Below are 15,086 nucleotides of genomic sequence, written 5' to 3' on the forward strand. Positions count from 1 at the left end.
GGAACACCATACATAAGAATTCCAAACAACTGGTCAGTTTAAAAAAAAACAAAAAAAAACAAAAAACACTAGAAGTACTTTAGTTCAATTTAATCATTTTTTTTATTTTATTTTTTAAATTTCTTTTGCACTATGTACAAATCATTCGTTTTTATTTTTAAAATTTTCTTTTACACATGCACTTTGCATGGATCAATCATTTGTTTTTGTTTTTATTTTTTAAATTTTCTTTTACACATGCACTTTGCACAAATCAATATTTTTTTATTATTATTTTCTTTTACACTGTGTACTTTGCCTAAATTCTATTTTTTATTTTTAAAATTTTCTTTTACACTATGCACTTTGCACAAATCAATAATTTCCTACCAATTAATCGGCCTTTTTGATACGTACTTGTCAATTCTGTGTGGTAACAAAAGGGGGGGGGGGGGGGGGGGGGGTTGGGGGACAACAACAACAAAAGATTGAGCACTTGGATCATAATCTGACCCAAATTGTTGTGGTTGTGTCCCATGGTCTGTGCTTGAAGTCTTGTGGAAATCAGTTTTTGTGAAATCCCGTCAACAAAACAAATTTCATGAAAACATAAGAATGACAACCCAAAACAGCACAAATTACTTTGACCAATGAAAAACAAGAATTGTTAGAATTATTTGTATTTTGGGGGATTTAAAAACTGAATGTGAGTAAACAAAAAAACATGGTCCCAAAATTGTATTTGTGAATTACTTTTTTGCAAGACAGATTTTACTTTTTTTTTTTTTTTTTAATAAATCGTATTTTTTTTATATGCCAATTGGATATGGACTAGAAATTTTAATTAAAAACAACACGATAGACAGAAATGAGACTAATGAATTTTAGTGAGCGTTGTTAGCTGCTAAATTGTATGAAATGAAAGAGAAAGTGGTGTTCAACTTGAACGCCTTTATTTTCCTCCTTCCCTTCTATGTCCCCCTCCCTTCCCTTCCCAACCCTCTCCGTCGCCCCCCTCTCCCGCCGCCTGCTGCCGGGGACTCGACAGCCAATGGGCGGCGCGCGTCCCCTCAGCCTCCCTCCGTGTCATCCAGCCAGCGAGGACGCAGTTGCTGCGGACGCGCGGCCGACGCAGGCTGCTCTCAATCGGATACTCTCTCTCCCTCCCTCCGTCCGTCTTGCAGCCTCCTATCCCCGCCGCATCTCCGCCGCTGCCCGCTGGGGGGAAACGAAGCCGCTGCTCCGTCAATCGTGCCCAGGTGAGAGGCTCTTGTTTGGGCTCTGTTTGTTTGTGCGCTCGCTTCGGTCCGGCCTGGCTGCAGGGGTCTCATCAGCATCATCATCATCCGGCTTGTGTAACAAACGACCTCTTTATGCTTTCATGTTCGTTAGAGGCACAACTAGACGTGTTTATTTTGTTTTTCTTATAAGTTGAATTTCAACTTTTTTTCCCCCATAACGCGACTCCGAGTCCTCGGTGAGATTCGTCCCGGACTTTGTGCTCTTGTCACGGGGGGAAAAAAAACTTCACGCGGCGCATCCTCTCACTCCCGCTCCCGGGGATGCTCCATTCTTGGCCGAGCCTCCTGCAGCGAGGCTCGGCTTCGTGCAGGTGCGACGCTCCGGTGCAGGCGGAGGTTTGGGGACCAGCTGCTGGGACCTTTGTGTTTCTTTTTTGTTTGTTTACTGGCGTCAATAGATGAAAATTGGATGAAATGTACACTTTTGCACTGAAAAGTGATGGTAGCTGTTTAGATTTAGTTTGTATCTATTTTTATACAAAGTGACTGCAGTGGAAGTTTTGTGAGGGTTTGCCGGTGGCCACTTTTAGTTCTGGGCTATGAAGAAGGATTTTAGGAAGAATTTTGGATTTGGTGCAGCACACATCACTTTTCTATATAGACACTAATGAGGACTGGACCACGCAGGCATGACACATGCTGGACTATCCGCAGCTTCTCCTCCTCCTCCTCCTGGTGTGAACAAGTTGCCTGTTGTGGAGCTGGCGATGGTGAGCAAAAAGGCGTGCGAGCGGGGCAGGCTCACAGTGCAGGTTGCGCCGGTTTGATGCCTGCAGATGAAAGCGGGCGCAGTGCAATCGGAGGTTGATCAAAGACGAGGGGGAAACACGGCAGGTGCTGAATATTTAAAAGGGACTGCAAATAGCACAGGCTCATATAGGCATGTTGGGTCCAGAGAGTATGTGCGTGTGTAAGCGAGAAGAACTGATGTGACAAGCAGGGACTGGAAACCACAAAGCGCCATTTGCGTCCTTTTCGAGCAGAGTTGAGATTCCAAACGACACAATGTTCACTTTTCATCTTTCCCCCCCATCTCACCAAGTCAGCACATTTGAAAAGAAAAGGTCTCCATCTGCCCACCCCTGTCCCCCGCAGGGGAGCCGTGACGTCACCCGATGGTGGCACGCACCCGGCGGCGGAGAGGGGCTGACCGCTGACCCCGACTTGATGGCGTTACGTGCGCTCCAGATGGGCCACGTCGTTTGCGATGATGGCGGATGTTCTTTCCCGCCGTGCACGCCACACTGCCGCCACTCCGTGGCCAGGCCTCTGCGGCTAATAACGTGGAAAAAAATCCCAGCGGCCGCCGCCCGTCACTGTGCCCCGTGGGAACCCACCTCCCCTCCCTGCCTCCGACATTTGTAGAGCGAGTGGCCAGTCGCTCTAATGGACGAACGCTGAGACGTAAATAGCCCCTTCAGGCAGCCAGCATGTTTTTTTGGGGGTTTTTTTGGTTTTTTTATCTGCTCTTTAGGCCGAATCCGTCCCAGGTGGAAATCAAACCAGAAACATTCAGTCTTAGCTTAGCAGTTGACATACTCAATTTCAAAACACGCAATTTTCAGACATCGTTTAAGTTTTACAGTGATTAGCACAAATAATTAGCTAAGCTCGGGAATTGCTTAACGAAGAAATTTGCTTTTTAAACATGTCCTTCCAAGAGTCACACTGCACTTGAGTGACAACTTTCCGAGCTAGCATGATTTATGGGCAGTTAGAATTTGGTTGATGGTTGACTTCTTTGCATCAACTGGCGCTAAAGAACAGCATGACCAAATGACGGAGTTTTGAGGAAAACCTAAACTGAATTTTTGTTAGAAATTTCAAGATGGCCTGACTGGTAGAATATCAACATTATGCAACTTTGGAGCTAAACAATAGCGCCATCCCGTGGTGGATTGTTGAGGAAAACACTGGCACACTTGACACAATATAGATGTACGTTTTACTCAACCTCTGTTGGGGAAAAGTTGTCGGAAGTACAAGACAACAAGGAAAAGTCCCGTGTCAGAAATTTCAAGCTATCTTGACTTGTAGAGTATTGAAATTATGTTCATCAGTAGCTATAAAATAACAAAACCATGGGACGGATTGCTGAGGAAAGTAGTACAACCAAGCTGGACTTGCGTGAACAATTCCTTGCTGGTCTGACTGATGTCGATTTTGTAACTTTGGCGTAAAAAAAAAATAAAAAAATGAAAAGAAAAAAAAACAGCAGCCTCACGTGATTGCTGAGAAAACAGCAACACATCTGAACTGGGTTTGTGTGAGAAACGAACTTACCTGGCTTATGAAGTGCCAATTGTGGAAATAAAACAGTTCTACACTGTGAGTGACTGCTAAGAAATTCATAACACACATGAGCTGGAATTAGATGGGGAAAAACACGACAAAAAAATAAACCTCGTGTGACTGCCATGGTATAAAAACTCTCAATTTGAAGCTAAATGAACAGCACCATTGGGTTTGTTGGGAAAAGCAATAGCACACTAGACTAGGTGCAATTTCTAGCGAAATTGCGTGGGAATGCTGAAAGCTGAATGCTCAGATTTTGAATGCATGTGGAATGCTTAAGAAGTAAATTGAGACATAAATTCTGAAATTATAACCTCCTGGTTACTAGACAATGCGCTTTACCAACTGTGCCAGCAAGCAGTATCAGACAGCTGGTAATGATGATAAGTTATACGTATGGAAGTGGGCGTGGAAAGTTATACTTGGAAAAAGTTCAATGTCTGTCCCATTGAAAATGAATGGGGAAAAGTTGATATTAAACGTTAAATTGTGCAAATACTGTCAGTTATGTGGAATCTGACGATATATACCCCAGGAGGCGTTAATTTTTTTAGCTAGTTGAAATTTGAACCAGGTAAATTGGAAGTATTATGTAGGAGTTGTTACGTGGCAAAAAAAGTGTGGAGAATAAAAATCACAATAACATATGTGGGAATGCTACAGCATTCCCACAATAATTAGCGATGCATGTTTTGCTACAAAAGTAAAAGTATGGAGAAAACCTTCCCTGACTTGTGTGGTATCACAGTCGTGCTAAAATAAAGCTTAAAAAAATCCATATGCTAAGGATTGTTGAGAAAACCAATAAGACAGATAAGTTAGGGATTCATGTTAGGCCAAAGTGTCGAGAATTTTTTTTTTATTTTTTTTTACGCCATCTCGTTTTGTGGGTATCAACATTGTATAATATTGGAACTAAAAACATGTCACCGGATCACAGTTCGCTGAGAAAAACAATAACACACCTGATATGCTAGAAATGCAATTTGCTCAGGTTGTGATGCATGGACAGAAGTTTTGCCAAGCTTATTTGACTTACAAAATTGTGTAACTTTAAAGTGTAAAAAACAGCAACACATGTTTTAGATTACTGAGAAAAACAATAGCACACCCCCTACATTCGGGATGCACCTTTTACTAAAATTTGGTGTTTCTGTATCCAATGGTTCAGGACGAGTAGCATGGAGAAGAAGCCAGCTGGAGATGTGTGGTTTGAAAATTCCACAATTTTGGGGTTAAAAAAAAAAAAGCACCACCATGCTACAGATTGCTGAGAAAAACAATAGCACACCTGATATGATAGGGCCCCACGTTTTACTAAAGTTTTGGTTTTCTACATGCAACGGTTCACGAGGAGTAGCATGGAGAAGTTTTTTTTTGTTTTTGTTTTTAAGCCAGCTGGAGATGTGTGGTATGAAAATTGTGCAACTCTGAAAGTAAAACAAAAAACAAAAACAAAAAACTATGGCACGTTAAGACGCTTGGTGAAAATCCTCTTCATTCTTTTCTTTCAAAACTGGCACACTTGTCTCTTTGTGCGGCCGCCATCTTTGTTTGCTCTTGACTTGCCGCCATGTGACCACAAGAGCACATTTCCCCGCAAGCCGCAAAAACTCTACCACACCCTAACCCCCGATCCTTGCCACCCCCACTTCTCCGCACAAAAGCACCCGACTACAAGACGTCTGCTTTCCGTTAGGCCCGCCGTCGGCGTTCCGTGAAGGTCGGCCCCGACTCGCATGACTTTGCGTTTGCAGCGAGAACTAACGGTGATGTCCACAGGTTTCAGGAGGAGATTTTCAGGCTGGATGGCGGCCAGGACAACGGCTCAACGGCGAGTCCGGCTAAATCTCAATGACCCCCTCCCTTCCACCTCAAAAAAAGCCTCGTTTGTCTCCCCATGTGGCAAAAAGATAAACATGCACGGATCCCACCATTCACACCTCGCTAAACAAACAATGCCTCATTAGCTCTCCTGCTTTGTGCAGCACTTGCACTAAAGTCCTAAATCTATTTCCAAAGAGGCTGGATGGAGATTCTGTGCGTGTGCGCGCAAGCTCAGCGGGCTGGCAGGATGGAGCAGATGCCGCCAATTGAAAGTGAAAGAGTTCCACTTGAGGAAAATGTCTGCAAAGCCGACGTCTGGAACGTAATGCAATGAGCTCACATAATGTACGCTAGTGGTGTCTGTCTGTTGCCAGCAACTCACTGTTATATCTCGCCATTTAGCATTGATTTCCTTTAGAAGACTTCTTCGGGATTGAGGTTGATTTTCACTTGGATTTGCTTTTTTGTTTGGTATGAAAATATGTAGTAGTAGTTGTAAAAATAAGTAATCATGTTTGTTTACATGGACAGTTGGACTCACACAAGTATAAAGTTGTTTTATTTTATGCAATAAGGTAAGTCATACAAGAATATAATGAGAAATGTAGATCATTTTCCAAACTATGGCCTGGGGACCATTTGTGAGCCACCGTTCATTTTCAAGCAGCCTGCGAGATACACTAAAAATGACATTTGCTACCAATATACTTTATTTACTGTAGAGCTTTTCTAAATATGCAAATTAACTACTAACATTTCTTTGTTCATAACGACTAGGGGTGTGCCAAAAAAAATCGATTGATAAAACAATCGAGATTCTCGTTTAGTAAGATTCAGAATTGAAATTTAATATCCAAAAATCAATTTTATTTAAATTAGAAATGAAGAAGAAGGGGAAAGGAAGTTGTAGCCGCATGCTGTATTTGTGGAAAAAGACACAATACAAAATTAATAAATGTTTAAAAAAAAAAAAAAAAAGATACTTTAATGTCTCTATTTGTCATTTTTTCTTGCAAAGCAGATTGGAGAAGATCATGACAATTTTTTTTGCATTTCTGTAAATTGAAGCAGAAATCATGTGCCAAATAATTTTGAATCGAAAATCGTTTGAATTGAGAATTGATTCTGAATCGAATCGTAGACCCAAAAATGGCAATCAAATCGAATCGTGAGACAGTCAAAGATTCCCAGCCCTAATAACTACTAAGTTCCCAACTAATCATTATTATTATTATTTTATTGTTATTAAAATGTTATGGGAATAAAGTTTGTTGTTGGTTATTTTTTTTGGAGCCAGTTTTGTTTTTATAAATAATTTATGCAAATTTAAGTCATAAATAAATTGTAAGATCATTAAGACAAAGTATTCTTTCAAAGTACTTTTTTTTTTAAATCGCTTCATAATCATGTAGGAATAAAGTCATATTTTGTAGAGACTAACAAGGTCTATTTTTTCCTTTTTTTTCAGAAAAAAGGCTTTATATATATATATATATTATTCCAAGTTGATTAAAACCACCATAAATGCATAAAAGTACGATGGTTAAATTACAAACATCAGTCAAAATAGTTGAACAATGGATCCAGTTTTGGCCCCGGCGCCGCCTATTGAGAAACACGCGTGTACAATGGAAGAAGTGAAGATGAGAGAAAAGTCCATCTTTACACAGTGGCTTGGCGCTTGAGGATGAAATCACTTTGGATTTGTTCTTTTGGGTGGGAGGCGGCAAAGTGCTGCCAATGTTGAACAAGCGTCTGCCAATAGCCCCCCCCCCCTCTGTACCGCCCCCACCCCTTTCAACACACACTCGCACACGCTGGACGAGCGCCACGGCGTTTCTAATTATGAGCGTTAGTGGCCCAACTTCCACATGGACCGTCAGCCGGGCTGTTTTTTTGTCCTCTCAGGTGCAAAGTGGCGGCAACAAACTTAACGTTCTGGCAAACGTCCATTTCATAACATCTCCCCCCCAAAAAACGATCAATATAGCACTTGACATTGTTTTTGTCTTAATCCAAAAGCGTATCATGACAAATCGGTTATTTTGTTTTTGTGTGTTTTTTAAGCAAGTTAATTTGTCATGATTGCGACGCTGACTTCCCCCTCCTTCTCACGCAATGGACTAGTCCAGTGTTTCTCAACCCTGGTCCTCGAGGGCACATGATCCAGCCTGTTTTCCCATGTTTCCCTACTCCAGCACAGCTAATTCCAATGACAGTTTATCAGCAAGCTCTCGAGAACCCTGATCATCACCTGCGTTGAAATAGGGAGACATGGAAAACAAGCTGGATAGTGTGGATAGTACGGATGTAACGATAAGGGCAATATCGTGATATTGTGATATTGTGATATGAAAAGTGCCACAATAATGTCGACGTCACGTTCACAATATTTAACAGGAACACATCTGTTAAATAAGTCAGGTTGATTTCCATTTGTGTAGTTCTAGCACCCTCTAGTGGCTAGTTTATTAGTGTAATGTAATTTTCATTAGGGATGTTTTGGCCTTCTATATTTAAAATCTATGCTAATTGTCAGATGAAGGGGGACCTAATTTGCTTGTGAAGCGATCAACGTGTGCTTGCATTACCAAGTGCGTGCCTCAATATTGTTTTAGAGATTGTAGGTGGTTGATATGCATTGCTGTTATGTACAAAAGCACAATATTGTGCTTTTTTTAGAAAGAGGTTTTTTTTTTTACACTATTGTGATCTTTTTCAAAATATTGCCAATGCCCCCACAATATCGTGATAATTATTGTATCGTGAAGTTCCTATCGTGATAATTTCGTATCTTGATGTTTGGATATCGTTACATCCCTTGTGGATAGTAAGAGATGAGGTTACTTTTTTTTTTAAATAAAATATGCCATAATATGAAAATTAGTGCAAACTTTTACAAAAATAAAATCAGATTCTTTTTTTTTTCCAGACTAATTTTTGAAGTCCATTTTTCCATTTTCTTGACCGCTTATTCCTCACAAGGGTCGCGGGGGCTGCTGGCGCCTATCTCAGCTGGCTCTGGGCAGTAGGCGGGGGACACCCTGGACTGGTTGCCAACCAATCGCAGGGCACACAGAATTTTTGAAGTCAAAAGTTTTTTTTGTTTTTTTTTTTTTCAGGGGAAAAAACAAATAAAATAAAAAAAATCAGTAACAGGTAATAAAATTATAATCTCCATTGACAAAAATATTCACATTTTATTGAGGTAAAAAATAGATTATTTTTTCTCGAGTAATGTAAGAACCCAAAAAGAATGATATTTGCCCCACCCCCCACAACCTAGCAAGGATAATGTAATATATTTGAGATAAGTATATATTTTCCAGAACAAAAAGCTGCAATCTTTGAAGAATGAAGTCATAGTTTTTACATATAGTTGTATTTTATCAAGAGCATCAAGTGTTATTTTTTTCAAAGAAAAAAAAACAAAATTTTTTTGCAAAAATGAGAAAAATTAATCGTATAACTAAGTAAAATTATATATTTTTAAATAAGTCATATGAAATATAATACTAATAATAATAATAATAATAATAATAATATCAAGTGGCAATATTAGGCAATAGTTGATTTTTTTTGTGTGCAAAAGCCATCATACAGAAAAAAAGTTGTATTATTTTATTTTATTTTTTTTTAAGAAAAATCTCTCATGAAGGTGCAGGAAGTATTCTTTCCCAAGTATGAGGCGAGTCACTTCCCTCAAGGATACCGAGCGTTCGTCCGTCTTGCGTTTGAGGTGAAATCGATTTTTTGACCCGGCGACGGCACGCGGGCGGGGCTTTTGGATTGGATTTGGAATGAAATCCCTCCACCAACGCGTGTGTGTGTGCGCGGCTGCACGGTAATAATCTAATAGTGGGAATCACGGATCCAGATCACTATCAAAATCTAATCAAGTCTCGCATGGCTGCGGGCGCGTCCGCGGCAAACAGCGGGCGGCTCCGTCGGTGTTTGCGTGCCGGCCGCTTCCCGTCGAGCGGCAAGAGGTGACGACCACGCGTGCAAATCAACTCACTCAATTACTTTCCCAAATTGGAACATTTTACTTCTGTAAAGTCCAGTTAACAGTAAGGAAATGGAACAGTTTTTTTTTTAACCTTGAAAATGATGACTTTTGAAAACTCATTCAGTGATAGCCATCATCAGACCCGCCACATAAAAAAACAAAAAGTAAAAATATATAAATACATACCTGGGATTGAATGTTTGGATTCTTAAAAGAATGTTTCTGGCATTGAATGAGTTTAAAAAAAAAAAAAATGTCCAGAATGACATTAACATGATGAACAACAACGCAGAGTCGGGTATTATACAAAGGTTAACAAGTCAAACGTTGGTTCTGTATTCCAAATTAGGGTTTCAAGCTTGGATTAAGGTTTCCAATATTTTTTGGGGGGGCAAATTTTGAGGTTTCAAGATTTTTGTCAAGTTTTAAAACAGGATTTGTTTTAAACAAAGTTGTAAGGCAAGGCTTTAAACAAGGGTTCGGGTTTCAAATTAAGGTCTTAGTCTGTAGTCAGTATCTTATTTTGAAATGGCTTGGTCAGAACCAAAAAAAAAAATACTGCCTACAGGTAAATAATCGGGGGGAAAGTGATTTTAAAGTTTTAAACTAGGCTTCCAAATTAGGGATTTGTCATGACTAGGGTCATGCAAGGGTTATGTTTGGGTCATGACCGTGAGGTCAAGTGTCTGTTTTGAACTGATGTAACCAGCATCTAGTTTCAACTGGTAAGACGCTATGTGACGTCAGAAGCTGTGTGATATCAAGAATCTTTCATCTCTTTATCTGGTCAACAGCCAATCAGATAATTCCATGTCAGTCCTGTTACCAACATGTCTAGCCACAACCAATCAGATCGATTCACTGTCTATATAAGCCTGAGAAGTATGTGTTTTTGTCGGATTATTACCTCTATTCCTCTGTGCACCTACACAGCCCAATTTAGCTTAGCGTCTCGTGATTCTTGATACATTCTCGTCATTTCTCATCTAGTCAAGTTTGTTCTACGCCTCTCAATGTTATGCGAATAAAGAGTTCAAATCTTATTTGTGGCTGCGTTTTTGGGATCCAACTCCAGAACATAACAGGATTAAAGTCAACGTTTTGGTTTGTAGGCTTTAGTTTTTGAGACAGGATTAGGGTTTCAAATCAGGGTTAGTTTTCAAACCAATGTTAGTGTGTCAATTTTAGGTTTTGAACCTTGGTTAGGGTATCAAACAAGCAGTTTGAAGGTTGTAGTAAAGTGTCAAACAAGGATTACGGTTTCAATGTTGGGTTTTAAATGAGGATTTCAAGACAGAGTTAGAGTTTCAACAGTGCTTCAAGTCAGGATTAGGTTTTGAGGATAGGGTTCTAAATGATGGTCTGAAATTCACATTTCAAGCCAGCATTGTTGGTTTTGTTTTCAAATGTTATTTATGCTCTGTCAGTGTAAATCCATCCTCCGTTGTCCTTGCAGCGCGTTTGTGTGAAAAGAAGTGTGTGTGTGTTCAGATCATGTCCACAAACAACCAGCCCACCCTCCCCCTCCACCGGGTTCTTGTCGGTGCAAAGCCCCACGGGCTTAAGCGGCCCTGCCGTAAGCGGCCGGCGGGGTCTCTAACGTCTGTCTGGGGTCCGGCCGCTCAACGTGACAGCAGCTTAATAAGCGAGCGCAGGGCCGACGCAAGGGCGCGGGCGGGAGGGGCCGGCCAACGTGGAGGTTTGGGTTCGGAGGTGGTAGCGAGGGAGGGAGGCTAATATTGACCAAGGGATGACGGCAGGCTAATAGGGGATCAGAGAGTCCAATATGAGCACAGCTGCAGTGCTGAGCACAGCCAGAGTCAGGTGAGCGGGGGAGGAAGTCGTTAGGGATGCAAATTTGCGTCTCAAAATTTTAAATGATAAATGTAGCTAAAAAGCACCCCAAGATCTTAGATGAGAAGGGAAGATGTGCGCGAGGCAGAGGTTATAATAAAAATAAAAAATAAATGGCAAGGCCCCAGTTATGCTACCACAGGGGAGCAAAGCGTAAGCCTGGAGAAGAAAAAAAACAAAAACAAAAACTTGTACATTCAGCATTTTACAGACATTACAGCATAATCTCTGAATTCCATTTTCAAGAGGGTTAAAGCAGTTTATGGCGGCTACACAAAATATTGACAAATTGGGCAGAACTTGCACATTTTCACTTAGGGGTGTGCTCACTTTTGTTGCTATCGGTTTAGCCATTAATGGCTGTGTGTTGAGTTGTTTAGAGTGGACAGTACAATGCTGCCTGAATGATCGGTTCACCCTAATAATGATAAGCGGTATATAAAGTGGATAATTATAATAATAATAATCATCATCATCATCATCATCATTTCAAACAATAATGTAGACCACAAAAAAACGAATGGCAAGTCATATTTAAATGACCAAAACAAACTTAAGATAAAGTAAATAAATCAGTTTCCAAAAAAAAAATAAAAAATTCTACATTTCTACCGCAGCCCGTTGAAGTCGTAAACTTGTCGGGTTGCAGCACATGGATTCCATTTTGTCTGACTAGGAAAAAAAAAAAAAAACCTTCACAACTGATGAATCAGCAATCGAGTGTTGTGTGAAAGCAGTCTCATAATCAAACCAAAATGTTTCCTTTCAAATGCGCCCCAAATTTCGTGCCACATTTCCGCAGTGGCAGCCCATTTAGGCGGCAAACTGCTTCGGCTGCGTTGACCTGAGCTTCTATGCTGCAAAAGGAACATGGTGGCCAAAACGCTGATAGCTCAATCATCGATTAGTCAGGTCTGCCCATGCCACCATTTTGTGTGCGTGTAATAGCAATCTAGTGATGAAAACAAAACACACACCTCAAAATGCTGCCGTTGAGGCCGCAAGCTGTCAGACTGCGATGAGCTGTGTATTCAATTCCACATGATGGACAAATCACTTCAAAATTGATGAATCAACAATCGATTCGTCATGCCTGCCTGCTGGTTAGCAGTCATGATGCTTCTTGTGAAGGTCGTTTCTTCAGATGCCACATAGTTTGCGTGTGCGTGTGCGCATGTGATTTGCTTGTGCTCTCCAGCAGCCTGCAGGAGGAATGACGGGCGTTATTGCAGATGACAGCAACACTGCGGCTTTTAAAAATAAAGGGAAAAAAAAGTCTCTTTCCTGCTAGGCATGATGGGAGGGGAGGTGGTGGTGGGGGCTGGATCGGGAGATGGGGGGCGGGGGATTGGCTGTCTTGGTGCGCACACTTCTTCCCCGGGGCCCTGTCACCCCTCCTCCTGTGGATAATGGTCTCCTGTCTATTTGGTGAATGATATCTGGATTCCATTGTGTGCACAAAAAGCCTTTGCGACTTTCTTCGTATTTATTTTTTTCTGTAAATGAACAGGCGGCACGTCGGCAAAGCTCCTATTTTTTCCCGTCAATCCCCCCCCTGAGTGAAATAAGCAAAGCGGGCGTCATTGTGGGCTCCCTCTCCGCCATTACTGTGCCTCGCTGGCAAGCCGGGAAATAAAATGGAAGGCGCACCCCCAAACAAACTACCTGTCGAACGGGAGCAGGCGGCGCGCGTCTGCGCTAATAATAGCAAGCTGCCGTACAAGCGCGTGCCGGCGGGGGCGGCAAAAGATGTCCACTTTGAGGAAAGGTCATCCTCGGAGGCGCCCAGACGCACTGCTTTGACGACAATGCGTGACAAATGGATGTTTGGGGTCTTGCGGGCCTCCAATTACGCTTTGACGGCGGGAAAAAATGGGGCAGGTCCTGCCAGCAGACGCTGGCGGTGTAATGAAGCCCCCCCTGCAACCCCACTGGAGATACTGCAGAAGCTCCCAACCTGTTGCCTGTTTACACTTCCCAGCGGCTTGCTCTGGAGTTGTGAATCGTTACTGCTTGTTTTGTGGAACAACTCCCACTGAGTGTTAATTAAGTCAAGTAGCAGGTTTGCAGTTTTATGGGGAAACAGGGGGAGGGTGTAGTGTGAGGTTGGTGGGACCAAAGTGCTCAGCATTCAGACCGAAAGCCAGAAGCAGACTCAACTGATGATTGGCGTCTGAAAGGCATCAGCCAGTACGGTTGATGCCTCCCACCAGGCTCCGTTCTGTTTACCTTCCCCACTGGCTCACTCTGAAGTGTGAAGAACTCACAGCGGTTGTTAATGTCAAGTGGGAAGCTTCCAGTTTGATGGGGAACCAAGAGTAGGGGTGTGGTGGGTGGGCTGCTATGTCTCAGGGGCAGCAGTCCAGAGCTCTGAGCCAGTCTGTTGGGTTGAAAACCAGTGTCAGACTCGATTGCAACTGATCTGCTCTGTTGGTCTTTGAAGAGGTTTTTCCTCTCATCGGAGAAGGCTTCATCAGTTCACGCGAAAAGATTTAGGACAGACCAGGAGAAACGACTTGTAAGACAAACTGTTGCAATCGATTTGACACCCAGAGAAACAAATGACCTGGATGAGATCCACACAAAATGCAAGACTCGACTGATGACGCCATGAAGGATCAGGACGACATCCCCCCTCAAAGGCACCCATTTACCCATTGACATCCTCAGGAAGCGTGAAACCTTCATGTTTGATTTTGGGAAGACTGTTGATGTCAAGATGGAAGCTTGCAGTTTTCCGGCGAGTGCCGTAGGGTAGGTTAAGGATGGGAGGCGGTAGTATCCGATTGCTGTTGTGTGGCGGTTATTGGATTACAAATCAGAGTCTAGTGGATTAAAAACCAGAGGAAGACTCAATTGACGATTCTACGAAGTCCCGGAAGGACGTTCCCGGCTTCAAGGCACCACTTAATCCAGTGGATGCCACACGTTTACTCTCCCCGCTGTCTCGCTCTTGAAGCGTGAAACCTTCCTTTTTGTTTTTTTGTGAAGAACTCGCAAGTGTTGATGTTGCATGGCGAGCTTCCAGTTTTCTGAAGAAACAAGGGCAGAAAGCTGGAGGGCGGGGCTGTGGCTGGGGATCGACGGTGTAGTAGAGGGATGGTGTTGTGGGCCAGTGGCTGAACCACAGATCAGATCAAGTCTGTCGGTTAAAAAAAAACAAAAAAAAAACAGGACCACTCAACTGACGATGCCAGGAAGGGCCCGGAAGTGGGGCAGGACCTGCCAGTGGAGCCTTGGCGGCGCTATGAAGAACCCCCCACCTCACGCACTCCCCCCTCGAAGTGTCGGCAGCTCCGAGCAAGTTTGATCTAATGAAGGCAAACTTGGGTTCTTGTTTGCCAGAGGATAATCCCACTGTGTGCTTGGGCAACGTCGCCGCCGGACTTTCTTTGAAATGGAAAAATTGCATTAAACATTCCATTTGTATTCAATATAATTATAATCTCATTAGCATCACCGCTCTGAGGGTTCGAGACATATATGTATATATAGACATCTCATTGAGCGGGTTGGCCTGTTGCTGCAGTAAGTCAATGCGTCATCCATCTTGGATAAGGCAGAAATGCCATGAAAACTACTGCAAGTGACTGGACTGAACTTCATAAATCAATTTGTCACTTTTACTATTTTGATTGTAAACAATTAACTCATACGTTTTGGATAGAGACTGTGCTACCATTAAAAAGTTTGCCATCACTTAGAAAAGATTTTTAAAAACAAACATAATATTAATTTGAAATATTGTTAATATGGTAAAAACATGTTGCTTAATTTCTCAGGTGACCCCCAAAACGTTTCAAGGCGTGTATATATAAAAA

The 15,086-nt window shown here is 42.2% G+C and overlaps 1 protein-coding gene across 2 annotated transcripts in view; it reads left to right on the plus strand.

The window, feature by feature from the left end:
• The first annotated feature begins 1,064 nt into the window (after positions 1-1,064).
• Positions 1,065-15,086, plus strand: part of LOC144009313 (cadherin-6-like) — a 61,132-nt gene continuing 47,110 nt past the window's right edge. Inside the window, exon 1 of one of the 2 annotated variants that reach the window (XM_077508998.1) lies at positions 1,065-1,238. The gene's annotated coding sequence lies outside the window, so the exon portion shown is untranslated. The remainder of the gene's footprint in view (positions 1,239-15,086) is intronic. The other variant, XM_077508999.1, reaches the window with a different exon arrangement.

This window comes from Festucalex cinctus, chromosome 20, assembly GCF_051991245.1.
Source record: "Festucalex cinctus isolate MCC-2025b chromosome 20, RoL_Fcin_1.0, whole genome shotgun sequence".
Lineage (NCBI taxonomy): Eukaryota > Metazoa > Chordata > Actinopteri > Syngnathiformes > Syngnathidae > Festucalex > Festucalex cinctus.